Genomic DNA, 16,009 nt, shown 5'->3' with positions numbered 1-16,009 from the left:
GATCAAAATGCTTTTAAATGTCGACATGTCAAAAAGTCGACATGAGATTTAATGATTTTTTTTTTAAACTGAATTGTTCTTAATTCAGGATCAGAATGGGCATATAGTTAGATTATAATTGTGTGCCGAGTGCAGCATGGCGAGTGCAGTACACTTATACGGTTTCTATAGCAACCATTTTGACCTATGTCTACATAGACACACACACAAAAAAATGGTGACTTTTTGTCATGTTGATATTTTAAATGTTGGCATTTTGCCCGTGTCGGCATTTTGACAATGTCAGCATAATTAATGTCGGCATTTTGGACATGTCTGTATATTGACTGTCTGCCAACGCCTGTCAGTATTTTGATCATCTGTATTTTGAATGTCAGGAAATCATACTGAACCTGTGTTGACATCTAAAAGATGTGAATTAAGTATTAACGGTGTACAGTATAAATTAAATATTACACTGACCATGTTAATTGAATGTCTTTCTGTTGTGGTGCACTGTTTTTTAGGGATGCAATTTTTGTATTTTTAAGTTATATTAAGTCCTATTAAGTTTAATATATTTTAGTAATATAGTTTTCCTCCAGCTGTGAAATTTAGAAGCCTTTAGATTTTAGGATTACGTCCATTATTATCAAGGTATTAAAACTGCATTACAATTTGTTCCTTGCATTAAGAAAGTAATTCTCAAATCACTGTGTGATTTATCTGCCTTCTGTGTTTATTATCTAATCAGATAAAATAATAATCTGGAAGAATATGTCTTGAAAGGATATAAGTGGGTAATGCTACAGTGACAATTATCATTATGCCCTATGCAGGCTTTAACCTGTCTGTGGTAATAGATGACATTCCTGCATCATACCATCATGAGAGGAAACTGACTGGAAAGAGCCAATACTGCCTGACTTACAGATAGGTGAACAACCATCTGTTGTACTAGGCTATAACTATGTATTATTTGGAATATGTAAGAAAACAGTTGACTTAGAATTAATGAAAGCATTTGGCTAAATTTTTTATGTAAAATAATACATTTTTAAATGATCAGTGGCGACTGGTACCTTTTTGCAGGAGAGAGGCTGCTACTGGTCACGATGCCGGCACAATCCCCGCCCCCCCCCCCTTGCCGCTGCTCTTCCTGCCTTACCGGCACCTGTACAATGATGACCTTGGCACCGCGCATGCGGCCAGCTTTTATGGGCTATTTCGCAACAGCTAATAGAAAGGAAATCACAATCACATGCGCTGTTCAGACATGGGTACTGTGCATGCACGGACTCCGGATTTTATGGGCTGCCACACGGCAGCCCATAGAGAGGTGAACCAGAGGGAGGGGGCACCTCTCAATTGCACTGCCTTTTGGAGACTGGCAGGTCGTACTTCCAATAGGAAGTCACTGCCAGTCATAGTGAAGCCAGAGCAGGTCCCAGAGAGAGGTGACCCAGAGGGAGGGGGCACCTCCTAATGGGACTGCCTTTTGGTGACTGGCAGGTCGTACTTCCAATAGGAAGTCACTGTCAGTCATAGTGAAGCTAGAGCAGTCTCACAGACTGCATATTATTATGCTAATTATTGATAGTTTGAATAGCACCAAAAATCATGCGTCACTTGGGACCTTTAAGCACTCGAACTTCCAAAAGGTTCCAATACAGAAGCAGAATATTGGTGATCACATGACTATTCATGGTCGACAGTAACTAGGTCGACCCTACACTACATTTTGGAACATCTGATATTGGTTATCAAATTCTGAGATGGCCTCTTATATATTAATTCTTGTTATACACAAATTTGAAACCCAGTTATCATTACGAGTTAAACATCAAAACTGGAAGTTTCTGCTATCACTGGGGGTTGCAGTTTCTACCCAGGGCCAGTATAAGTCTTCTCTCAACCATATGTAAATTTTCAATATACTGCCACCCCCCCCCCCCCCCCTTACGTAGACGTATACATCCTTAATTTGTGACAGGCAGACTCTGTGTCCCTATGCACTTTATGCTGGTTCACACCTACCCCCATTGTATATTACTTAATTTTGTACTTATCAAAATATGGAGCAGATGTATTAAGCTTGGTAAAGTAATAAAGTGGTGATAAAGCGGTAATAAATTGGATGGTGATAATGGACTACTATATTCTTTAAGTACACTTTGTTTATAAGAGAGGTGCATCAGAGAACATACAAACAGGAGGTGCTCCGGGGGCATTATTACTCTTATCTCATGGTTTTTACATGAATATCAGTGATGCTACGTGCCAGAAATACTTGTGGGATAAGAAGACACAACAATTTTTCTTTCAACAGCTCAATGAAATATATACATCCAGATTTCATTAAAAAAATTGTATTCATTCACATAATAAAAAAGTTTCAAAGACTGTGTGCATCCAGTTAGTACATGCAGATTGTGCTATAGGTAAATTGATTTTGGTAGTCTAATAGAAGAAACACAAATTGAATGCACCAAATAATACAGATACAGGCACATTTGCATCCTGTACAGTTCGTTCACCTATGTCATATCATTATATCTATAGTTTGTTTTACAATTAGCTAGATTCCAACATGGTCTGATTGTTCACATATAAAACGGCATCCGGCCTCAGACATTGCAATGAAAACTAGATGCTTCATTTATACTGAAGTGGAATAGTGTTTTTTTTTCTTTTGTGTGGAATGATTTTTTGTTTTACTTTTGAAAGAGTGGGTTGTGATTAGTTTTTTTATCCTGTATGCCTGGATTGACACTTCTAATTCAATTTAATAAAAAAGTAATTCGCCCAATTACCAGAATTGTAGAATCACTCCCCCTGTGTTCATTGTTACCCCACGAGTCCAAAAGTCATTTAATCATCATACAAATGAACAGTTCCTGCAAAAGCCACTCTGCCAGTAATGCAGGGTTCCCGAAAATCGGGTCACCCTCCCGCCCCCCCGGAAGGGTGGGCAACCCTCCCGGATTCTGGGGCCCCCCGCTACCCCCCCTTATTGCGCCCCTCCCCCCCTGACCGCGGCGTACATTACCATATCTGCAGTGATCTCGGGGGAAGGGCTAAAGCGTCATAATCGCGTCATTTAGCCTCGCCCCGTCCACCGAGATAGGCAAATTGAGTAACATTCCTTCATGGGTGCGGGGCTTAATGATGTCACGCTTAAGCCCCGCCCCCGAACTCCTGCTGAAAGTCTCCTCTCCGGGCTTCTCCCGGAGAGGGACTTTTAAAAGTCGTCAACCCTGCAGTAATGGAGATGTGCCGGAATTAAGTAAAGGCCCCTAAACACTTTGGCGATATACTGTACATGCAATTCAGGCAATTGTCATGCAATTTCAGAGATAAACTGCATGTACAATGCCCAGATTGCATGTATCTGACAAGAGGTGCGATGCAATGCATGTTCCACTTCCTATGCGCATTGCATCGCACCTAAAAGGTTGCCCCTGCAGCAGGAGGAATCAGTCGCCGTTGGCCGGGTCATCAGGCGTGCATTGCCATTGTCCTGGTAACTGCAAAAGATTGCAGTGCCGGTGTCACGTTTCGTGAGCTCGGTGAAGCACCAGCCGGAGTGTAACGGAGGCTGGGTGCTTTGATGTAGGGCTGTTGCATGGACAAAAGAGCGGAATGAGGCAATTGGATAAAATTAAACCTTTTTTAATAAAAGATACTGTGATACAATGGTATTGGTGATGGCACAATGATATAATTGTAGATATTGGATGAGTAGTAATAAAGACAATAATAATAATAACTTGTTGAAGATAATAATGAAGAACTTGCTGAAGGAGTTTGAAGATAATGACGACAGAAGATGTTATTGGAAGAATTGAGGATACTGATGATTTGAAGATAATAATGAAAGGACTGGAGTAAGATGAAGTCGATGGAAGGGGTCTTGCTGAATGAGGTCGTGGCTGCTAGGACACCAGGGACACTGGCCACGGATAATGACCGTCAGGATCAGAGGGAGGAAGATGACACCTTTGGGGTGTTTAACCTTATGTCCTTGTATCCTTTTTGGCGGCAATGAAGGTTCCGTGGTAGAATATGGATTTGCAGTGGACGACCAGCAGGAGTGGATAAAGAGGAGACTTCACCCAGAGGCTTAGAAGTCAGGCTGCAGCGGAGACTGCAGGAATTGCCAGAGATGCACGGGGATGCTATAAAATGGACAACATTGTAATGACTGCCGGTCTGGCCCAGCTAGTCAGTATTTAAGTGCTGAGCTGTACTGTGATTGGCCGCAGGGATGACATCACGGTTGGAGCTGCGAAGTATAGGCTCTGGGAACCAACAAGATGGCCACCGCCCATTGTGGTGACACAAACCAGCCGGCGAGGAATACTACGCGGAGGCGCTGCAGCCGGCGCTTCCCAGCCTGAGGCCTAGAAGGACGCGGACACCATCATGGCGGATCGAGCCTCACTCTACCCAGAGCCAGAACGCCAAGACACTGCGCATCAGCTGCTATGGTGGTCGTGACAGCTGGCCTCCATTCCCTGCTCCCTCCACTTACCCGGCAACACCAACAGCAGAGGATGGAGGAGACACATGCTGAAGCTTCCTCTGTCCTCCGTTTTCTTTTCTCCCTCCTAGTGGCACCAGCAGCAGCAGAGGATGGAGGAGACACAGTAGAAGTTGAAGTCTCCTCCATCCTCACTGATTCCCAGTCATTCAGCCTTTCTGTCATGTCTTCCTTATAAATTGTATGGTACAAGTGTATATTCAAGATAAATTGCATGTGATTTATCATTGGTTGATAAATTGCATGCAATATATCTTGAGTGAAATAAAAACTCAATTACAAAATCTGACATGCAGGACTCCAAGGTAATTTGTAGCCTCAGATAAATTACCCTACTGTATGGCCACCTTAACATTCTGCATTGTCAATTCTTGGTCCTGGAGCATATGCTCTTGGTCCTGGAGCATGTGCAGTTCTAACAATGGAAATATATACCTCAGGGTTGCCTACTTTCTGGATGCCCTTTCTGGGAGAGGGCAGCCAGCTCTGTGAGGCAGGGGGAAGGAGCAGCCTGCATGACAAGAAAAGGGTGGGGGCGGAGCTATGAAGGTAAAGCATTGTTTTGGGGAGTGGCCAGTATAATTCCATCATCGTTGCCACGCCCCACCTTATATCCAGCCCTGGCTCACATAAAACTAGACTGTTGGTGTATATGTAATATGGTTCAACCAGGTGCCGAGTTAGCACTAAAACACTACATTAGTTGAAAGACACAGCTCCTCCCAGACCTAGTATCATTGCTGCCCACATAGTATTATGGGGCCGATTCAGACCCACTCATATCCCGTTCCCCGTTTTTTGGGATTTGTGCCTGCACATTTATACGCATGTGCAAACCCTGGGAGCAAACGGCTCACACTCCATTGTATTTTGTAAATATACTACCCTCATACTTAACTACTTTGTAATATGGAACATTGGTTTGATGTAGTCAATTTTTGCTTATATAAGCAAAATCGAATCGAGATCGAACGCATTTGATTTTGATTCGATCCCGATGCGAAGTCGAATAGAAAAATAGACTATATAGTACAGAAACTGACAGAAAACTTTAAGGTAACTGTTCTCAAGCTGTATTATATATTGAATCATCTACCCTATTGTTGCAAACAACATATTCCAAAAGGTTTCTGGGAAATCGTGTTGTTGCCAGGAGGCATATTTAACTTAATGATTAAAAGATGTATGCAATAATTTCAAGGCTGAACAGAAAACTGTATTATAATAATGCCATATAGTTTGTAAAGCAGATGTTGAGTATGAATATACAGTACCTTCTGTAACATAGAAGGAATAGTTTTACACAGAGATAAGACAGGCTGTGAACAGTCTATATGGAAAATGCACTTTTTAATTGAAAACAACTTCTGGCATCCACCTGGAATTGCAATTTATCTTTGCACAGACACCACATCTGCCTGGTGAAACCTTCAATTAATTTCCTCTATGTGAAGACTCAGTCACTGTAATATCAGCTATTACCAACAAAGGAGTTCTGCCTTAGGCCAAGTTAATTGTTTCCTAGAAAAAATGTGTCAGGCAAGGAAAGTTGGTCAATGCTAAATAATATAGAACCTTAAAGATCCACACACACTAGGCCATTTTGAGCTCAAAGTAGCTCACTCTTGGCATTTGAGTTTAAAATCGCCTAGTGTGTATGGGCAGGCGATGAGCGGTAAGTGCTGTTTTATTGGCCGAGTGGTCCTCTTTCCACAGTCTCCTACTGTGGAAAGTGGTCCAACCCCCACCCCCCTCCCCCTCCCCATTAGAATTGCTGGACCGGGAAAAAAATGCTCAGTATGTATGCACTGATCGATTTTCCAGCCAGCAAGATTCACATGATTAACCTTGGCAAAAACGCCCTGTGTGTATGTTACACGGGAGACTGATAGTTTGGGGAGGTCATTTACAATGTGCAACATGGCCAATTTCCACAACCGCTCAGGGATTTACTGAGGTGAAGAGTTACCCCACACTTGGGGAGATAATATAGGCCCTTATTCTGATCGGTGCGGCCGGATCCGAATATGCGGCCAGGACCGTGCGTCCGAAACCCCGCCTTCCATACGGATCGCCAACTCTGTCCGTACGCGGTAAGAAGCTGTCCGCACGGACCGCACGTGTATTTTTCATGAATACACCTCCTCCCTCTCAGGGAACCTCCCCCATCATTCGATAGTCGCAGACCATTGAATGCAGGACAGAGTGGCCAGGCAGCTCCCGCAACCTCAGACCACACGGGCATTTCTCCATGCAAAAGCATGGATCTGGGCGGGCAGCTGACATCCGGCAATGTCATATGTCCGCCCCCTACACGTGCGTCACGACTGCATTACCATACGTAAGCCCAGCGTTTGCATGGTAACGCCCATGAAACGCGGGGCGTATGCATATGGTAATGAGCCCAAATAGCCCTTCACGCCCCTCTCCACCCCCTGTTCGTAGTGAACACATTTCATGCGGAATTTGGACGTGCGTTCCGTTCACACATGCGCAGAGACGGGATGCAGTTAAAATCCCGGCGGTCGGGATCCCGGCGTTCAGAATCCCGACGCCGGAATCCCGACCGCCGAAATGCCGACACATTCTCCCTCCTGGGGTGTCCACGACACCCCTGGAGGGAGAATAAATTAGTGTGCCGAGCGTAGCGAGGCACCGGGCCCGCTGCGTGGCGAGCGCAGCGAGCCCGCAAGGGGGGGCGATCCACGTCCCCCCCTTGTCGGCATTTCGGCTGTCGGGATTCCGGCGTCGGGATTCTGAACGCCGGGATCCCGACCGCCGGGATTCAATACTGAATCCGCAGAGACGCCTCTGCACATGCGCAGACACAAAACATCGGCGGCCCAAACGCAAGCGGGCATTACCGCACCAACCAGAATAAGGGCCATAGTTAGGGGTGTTTCGTGCAATATGGAGTGTCACATTGCAATTTTTCCTATACACAATGACTTGTTTTGCACTAGCCACTAGTTGACTAACTTTAGGCCTCCTCTACTTTAATGGGTTTTATACAGTATTAGACCTTCTTCATGTTTGGTAGACATTTCCTAGACACTATTCAAGCACTACTGTATAATAAAAACCTTTACACCATAGAAAAAATAACATAATTAACACAAAGTAAAGTTCTGGTGTATTCTTTATGTTATAACGGATTAAACTGAGCAGTATTTATGAAGAAAAAGAGAAATGTTCTAAAATTATAGAATAATAGACTTTTATGTGATATTTTAGTTTTTGCCCAGTGTGCCTTTTCGCATACCTATGCACCTTCAATGCTGCCAATTGTGCAGGGTAGATCATCTAGGTGCCACTACACAAGTTGTTTTGGGGTGCTCTGCCAATAACAACACTGAGGCCCTTATTCAGATCTGATTGCAGTACAAATTTGTTTGGAAAATGGGCAAAACCATGTGCACTGCAGGTGGGGCAGAGTTAAATATGGGTGGGGTGTGTTGAAACTGAAATCTAAATTGCAGTGTAAAAATAATGCAGCCAGTATTTACCCTCCACAGAAACAAAATTACTCACACAAATCTAACTCTATCTTCACATGTTACATCTGCCCCACCTGCAGTGCACATGGTTTTGCCCATTTTCCAAACAAATTTGTACTGCAATCAGATCTGAATAAGGGCCTGAGATTATTCTCACAAGGAAAAAAGCATATAAAACACTGTAGGGGAGTTGTATCACAGTGGAGAAGACCTAGCACAGTCTATAATAAGACTAAAAGATTTGAACATGTATAATTTGGAGCAGAGAAGGGAAAAGGGAGACATAATAGAAACTTTTAAACATCCGGGACCAAATGTATTAGGGTGTGAGAATTAGAAAGTGAGACATTTTGGGAGAGGTTTCCCTTTTTTTTTTAAAAGCGGCAATCAATTACATGGAAAAATCAACCTGTTGTTTCAGTGTAAATGATTGCCGCTTTAAAAAAAATGGAAAAACTCTCCTAAAATCTCTCACTTTTTAATTCTCACACCCTATTACATTTGGTTTTAACAAGAAAAATTCTTCAAAGGGAGAGAAGTATTAGAAAACCTGGATGATTCACGGAAAGGGTAGTGGATAAGTGGAATAGCCTCCCACCAGAGGTGGTTGAAGCATAAGTCAGTACAGCAATTTAATTATGCTTGTCATGTCACAGGGCTGACATTTTGTGGATCCATCAACAGTCTTGGGGCTCAGCAGATGTAGACCTGGGAGGTTGGAAGACTGCAGTCTTGATGTATTGCTTGCTCATGGACCTGAGAGTAGAATGAACAAAAGATATAGGTTGACGTGACCTGGAACAGGGGCTCGGAGTCTAACATGTCAGGGGTGTTCACCAGGAACTCCTGCAAGGAGGTATAGAAATCTGCAGCACTCGACTTGCAGGTCGCGGCCCCCTGTCCAGGCCTCTAAACTTGCCTGATACTGTAGTGCAGACGGATATGTATAATATGATCCTTAGAGACTGGCCTGAACTGAAGTAGAATACTTGAGGAGTTATGATGCTGAGAACAGAAGAAAACTTGGAAAGCTAAGTATACCGATTGAGATGGACCAAACTTAAACTTGAAAATGGTATGGGACTAGAGAATTACCAATGGGACTGGACCAGATTTGAAGAACTTGGAGATAATACGGGACCAGAGAATTACCATGTAGTAATTTCAACTTGAAGATGGTACAGAACTGGAAAATTACTTGTTGGACAAAACTTGAAGACGGTACTGATAAAGTCCAATGGCTGAAACACATAGAAAAGAAGTCTGGGGTACTATAACTTAGGCTAGATATGAAAAGGGTTGCTCTGGTGTCAAAGCATGCTGGGAAGAATCTTTAAGAGTCTTCCTGATTGGCCAGATTGGGATTGGTAGCATGTGGTTGGTATTAAGCAATTAAGTAACCACCTGCCTGCACTCTCATGGCCACACTCATGAGCCGCGGAGTTGCTGCCACCCAGGGGCGTCTCTAGCCAGAAGGGACACCTGCTGCCAGAGACCCATTGCAGGGAAGGAATGTCCCTAGGAAACACCATTGACGGCCCATGACATGTCATTCGCATATGGATTTCCTTACAAAAGATCTAAGGATCAAATTGGAGTGAAGTTGCTTAAAAGTAAAAAAAAAAAAAAAAAGGGGTAGACCTGATGGACCAATTGTCTCTTATCTGCCATCAAATTCTGTTTCTATGAGTCTATGTCAGTTAGATGCTGATATAAGCACATTCTTTTATTTATTTCAATGATGATTGCCCCTGATACTAAAAAATCCTAAATTGGTAAGCAGACATTTTACAAAAATAAACATAGAGTTACCTCTGCAGATTATAACAAAGCATTGCATGTAATAAATAGAAACCATGGAGTAGTCTTATGTAAGTCTCTAAGGCAGGCATGTCTAAAGTCCAGCCCAGGGGCAGAAGCAGGCGGCTGGAGGCTGATGTGAGACGCACAGCACAGGACTCTAGAGGTGGGACCCCGGCGAGCGTGCCTTTACCTTGCTGTCTGCATTAGTGAGGCTGCCACTGTGAGACGTGTTTGGCATCTTTCAGATGAGTATGTGTCCAACTCCTGCTGCTGCAATTATATATCATCCTCCACTGCGATCATAGTGACAGCAGTGTGTGGGGAGGGGGGAGCAGCAAAGGGGAAACTTGCTCCCATACTATGGGAGGGGAGAAGGGCGACGGTGGGAGCTCAAGCATCTGTCTGCTGCAGGGGAATATACAGCGAAGGGAGGCAGTATGTGGTACATTCAGAGAAGGGTGGGCAGGCTGGGGGACATAGTGAACGGGGGCAGAGTGGGGGGCATACAGTGAATGGGGTACATACAGCGAAGGAGGGGCAGTTTATGGGAATATACAGTGAATGGGGGCAGGCTGGGGGAAATACAGAGAAGGGGTCAGGCGGGGAATATACAGTGAAGGGGCACGCTGGGGGACATACAGTGAGTGGGGGCACACTGGGGGACATACACTGAATGGGGGCACGCTGGGTGACAAACAGTGAATGGGGGCAGAGTGGGGGACCATTCTGATGTGATTAATAATTCAAAGAATGTCAGGCTGAATGGTCGGCCCCCACACATTTTGGAGTCACCATATCTGGCCCTCTTTGCAAAAAGTATGGGGAAAGGGGAGACACACTGGGGATTATACACTTGGGGTTGAGTCCAATGCTCCTTGAAGCAAGTGGTGTTTAAAATATTCATTTAAATGAAAGCCTCTGTGGGCTGGGTACCTCTTTCCTGGGGAGTTGACGTGGAAGCGTCAAGGTCCTCCTAACCAGAGGGGTGTTTGGCGGGTCCAGATACTAACAATGTCTTCATAGTATCTGATTGGTTGCCCATGGCAACTCCCATCTTAGTAAATTTCCCCCAAAGTCAGGTCCAACGTAATGTATGGGCTTAATGGGCAGCTGCGCAAGGGCCCCCTAATTCCAGGGGCCTTCAAACTGGGGCAGATTGGCTTGTGGGCATCTGCCTCTTGAGCTTCTTAGGAGGCAGTAGAGAACGCTGCCTGGTCACCATAATTGTGAATCGCACACAAACATCTCTTCCTGCTTCCCAGCCTACAGCCAGGCAGCTGTAGATATCCACCAATCAGAGTGCTGGCAGCCATTGGATGTATGGAAGCAAGTGGAGAGATGGCACGGGACCACAGGATTGATTTTTTTTGTTTGTTTCCAATTTTTTTCCTGTGAATGGGTGTGGAGTAGGGTGGCCAATCCCGGGATCGGGATCGGCGGGATCCCGGGATTTGGCCCCTAAAACGCTGGGATTTCAATCCCGGGATTGGAGTTTCCAATCCCGGGATTTCGGGATTAGACTGCGCATGCGCAGTCTAATGCCGGCCAGCATCTGAGCGTGTGCTCAGACACTGCCCGGCTTCTCCGGCAGTACATCCCTGCGCAGCGTGACGAGTACAGAGGTCACGCTGCGCAGGCCAAGCAGCTGCACAGAGCCAGTGTGGCTCTGTGCAGCATGCGTTTGCCCCTGCCCACCAACCCGGCTGGCTCCCCAGAAGCCCCCACCCCCAGCTCGCTGCCCGCCCCGCTAGCCGCCCATCCACCCATTCATCCGGCCGGCTCCCCACCCATCCATCCGGCCGGCTCCCCGCCCATCCACCCGCCGGCTCCCCTGACGCCCGCCAACCCACCCGGCTGCCTGGCTCCACAGACACCCGGCCGGCTGGCCGGCTGCCCACCCACACACCCGGCCGCACCGCACCCCAGCCCACATGTAAGTAAATATGCGGGGCGGCCGGGGTGCATTTTTTAAATTAGGGAAGCCAATCCCGGGATCCCGGGAATCCCGGGATTGGGCATTTTTCAATCCCGAAATCCGGGATTGAAAAAATGCTCCGGGATTGGCTTCCCTAGTGTGGAGGGGCCCCAAATGCATTGCTTTGACAGGAGCCTAAAATGCTATTAAGACAGCCCTGCCCAAAGTGTTAAACCAGATTGTGCAATAGATCCAGGGGGCAGATTTACTAAAACTTCTAAAACTGACCAGGGATAGTGTTGCCCATAGCAACGAATCAGGTTCTAGTACTATTTCTGTATTGCATTCTAAAAAATAGACATGCCTGACAGGTTACTACGGGCAACACCACCACTTGTCTATTTTAGAAGCTTTAGTAAATCTACTCCAGGCTTCACCTGTGTTTCCCCTGTGTATAACTGAAGCATATCATTTATGGAAATGATATCCCAAGGTTATTGTACTGGTGTGAGAATTATCTTTACACTTGTTTTTCTTTTGGTGCTTTCAATAAACTTACTTTAAAAACAAAACAAAACAAGCATTGCTATTGGTCATACGTTCAAAATGGCAGTTGACCCATTGCATGAAAGTTCACTACTGGGAAAGCCCTTAGCTATTTACTAGCATAATGTTATTTACCAAAGGTAATTTAGTGCTTATTTATTATTAGGTGGAACATTATTTCAAGCCTCATTGACTTCATTACTGTAACCATTTCCTGTGTAACAAATAGAGAACTATAATAGTGTGCTGGCTATGTCTAGCCACAAACTGTCTTCCACTGAATGTGTCTGTTTGAAGCAATTAAGGGAGCTGTATGCCATATTCAATGTAAAGTCCTGTATGTGAGCTCACATACTTAAACATTTTATTTGAAGATTTATTTTATAATATTATTATTTGTCAGCGATCAGTAACATTTTCTTAGTGATGCAAATTTTGAAACGTTGTAAAAATGACAGATATAGCTCTATGTATTTATATTCAATGTGGTAATTTTCATTATCACTTGGTCTCTAATGTGATTATTAACTAGATTATCCCAGGTTCTCCTGTCCTTACATTCTATACTGCATTTTTTCTTTAGATTTGTTTTGAAAGTTTGTAAAAATATTTGAAGCAAATAATACTTAAAATGATATGGAAATAAAGTAAGGGAGTAAGTACCTGGCTTCACTGTGACTGGCAGTGATTTCCAGTTGGAATGCGACCGGCCCATAGAATCCAGGGTCTGGGCATCTGCAGTACCGAGGCCGGTACCTGTCATCTGCAGTGTACAGGTGCCGGGCCGTGATTTAGCTTCTTCTTCAGCAGCAGCCCATAGAAGCTGGGGGCCAGCTATTTTGATACTGCACATGCGCCAGTCCCGTGACCGTGGTGGGAACTCTAGTGCCTAACATTACACCCCCCCCCCCCATTCCTGGTGTATTTATAACCTGCCCTGGTGATTCACCTTTCAGCATCATGGCAGTTCGGATTCATGTGCCGGGATCCCAATTGATGTCGGGATTCAAACGCTGGTCTCCTGACAGTAGTTGAATGCTGGTATCGGTTTAGTGAATGCCGGCCTTTTTAACTGTCAGGATGTTGAATGCAACCCCATTACTCACTGTTACATTTTAAAAGATCCACAGGTAGAGCTTATTATTTCACATGTGATTCTGTGAGGAGATGTCAAATAAAGCAACCAAGAAAACCTCTACTACAGTATAAACTTTTAGCATAAGGATATATATATATATATATATATATATATATATATTAGGCTATAAAATAGTCACATAAACACCATAATAACTGTGATGTTACCTGCACTGCATACATTTCAGCACAAAGGATGTGTGCCTGCCTATTGCTCCTTCTATCTATCTATCTATCTATCTATCTATCTATCTATCTATCTATCTATCTATCTATCTACACATATATATATATATATATATATATATATATATATATATAGCTATAGATAGATAGATAGATAGATAGATAGACTGTATATAGATATAAATGTGGGAGAATACCTTTCAGGTAACAACAAATGATCACCAAACAAGCTGCCCTGGAAGCAGCATCTCCAATGCATTTGATCATCCCTATCCATAGTACAGTAAGTCTGGCTGCAGTCATTTGCCATAACAACTTGTAGGCTCCAACAAAGTAATAAAAATATTGTAAGAGAATCAAATGAAGGAACAGTTGTCACTCTATTACAGACAGGTGTTTTCTAGAAGAGACAGTGATCTCCAAATATATATTTAGCTATTTAAAGTATTTTATTACTTAAAGTAATCTGATATATCAGTTAAACTTATTATATCATCCCATCAAAAGCAGAAGTGAATGTTTTACATTTCAGCTTTCAGCACCCAAGATGTTTAAAGTCCAGCTAAAGTGGGCACTGTTTCATACTGTATACTTTCTGTGATATACATAGCAGTGCATCTCATCTTACACCCATTGCACACACAGCATCATTGCCAGATGTCTCCATAGAATCTCATTTTATTATGACTTAGTGGGGTGCCGTACGGGGTCCCGACAGTCGGGATCCCGATGGCCGTCGGCTATTTTCTCTCGTGGGGGTCCACAACCCCCATAGTGGGAGAATAGAATAGGTGGCTTGCGTAGCGAGCCACCGTGCCCGCAGCATGGCGAGCGCAGCGAGCCCGCAAGGGGCTTTGTTGCGCTCGCCATGCTGTCTGGGTCCGGCCAGTCGGGATCCCGACATCGGGATAATGACTGTCGGGATCCCGACTGTCGGAGCCCTATACCACAACCACTTAGTGTATATCTCCTTTATTTTCTCATCTATCTACAGTACAGCATAACAACCAAATAGAAGGGCAACTTGCAGTTTACTCCACATCTCTCGGTAGGGATTTGCATGTCTCTTATGCAACTACAGTTTTTTTGCCACACTATGGCTAAGGTTTACAAATGGCCACCTTGATAATCCTGAAATCACAGAGACTACCAGAAAAAAATAGAGATGAACCGATACCCCCCCCCCCCAGAACTTACCTGATCCGAGGCCGGCTCGATGAGGGTTTGATCCTTGGTGCCATTTTGCAGATCCAGAAGGAGGCTAAGTGTCATCATCTTGCTGTCAGATTTGCCGAGTTTTGGTTTCTATATAAGTCCCGGTGAATGGCGTCATCTTCATACCAGCTGAGAGTTCAGACAGCATGGATGTGTCCTTCCTGTCTGCTGCATGGTTGGGGGCTGCTATGGGGGCAACTATGTGGGATTACTATGGGGGACTGCTATGGTGCATTGGGGTGCTATTGGGGCTGCTGTGGGGGACTTTTAAATTTTTTTTTATTGCTGCAGAGGTGCCATATAAGTGTGCCATATAATTGTGCCATATCAGTACAGGGGTGCCATATAAGTGTGCCCTATCAGTCCAGGGGTGCTGCCCTTTTTTATTACTGCACAGCTGATGCTAAGTGTGCTGTATAATTACAGATGTGCCGCCATGTGTGCCATATAATTCCTGGGATGCTGCCATGATCCAAAACACGGAGGACATCCAGATCCAAAACCTAAATACCAAAAAATATCTGGGCGTACACCATTAGAAAAAAAATGTAAATCAATACTGAATTTACTAGAATAAATAAGAAATGTTATATATAAGAAAGTTAACAGGAAAAGAAATAGGTGACCTGATTTGGTTGATTTTTTGGTACTTGTTTCCTAGCACGGCCACAACGATCATGATCGCGGGCATCGGGGGTAAAATCGGGGCCATCGCGGGCATCGCATGCACTAAAAAATCGGCTGCGATGGGCCAGACGCGATGCCCGCGATTTCCCCATAGAGAACAATGTTAAATGCCTCAATTTACCCGCGATGACCACGATTTCCCATAGGAAACAATGTGAAATGGCTCAATTTACCTAAATTATCATAGGAACAATGGTAAATGGGCCAAAAACACCCCTGAACATTGAAATGTCCCCCCAAAAGTAGTTTACGCCACCCCACGATCAACGTGAACCCGAAGCGTGGCGAGCGCAGCGAGCCCGCGAGGGTCGGCGGTACGCGTCCTCCGACCTTTTCATACCCCTACTATCCACTAGGGCGTAGAGTTGAGAATAGAATAGTGTGGCGAGCGCAGCGAGCCACCGAGCCCGAAGCGTGGCGAGCGCAGCGGATACCTGTGAAGCCCGCGAAGGGACGCGTTTACCTGTGAAGGTATCCGCGTCCCCTCGCTACGCTTCGGGC

Source organism: Crinia signifera, chromosome 1 (genome assembly GCF_055691185.1).
Source record: "Crinia signifera chromosome 1, ASM5569118v1, whole genome shotgun sequence".
NCBI classification, from domain to species: Eukaryota; Metazoa; Chordata; class Amphibia; order Anura; family Myobatrachidae; genus Crinia; species Crinia signifera.
Note: the sequence above shows the minus strand (reverse complement) of the source record.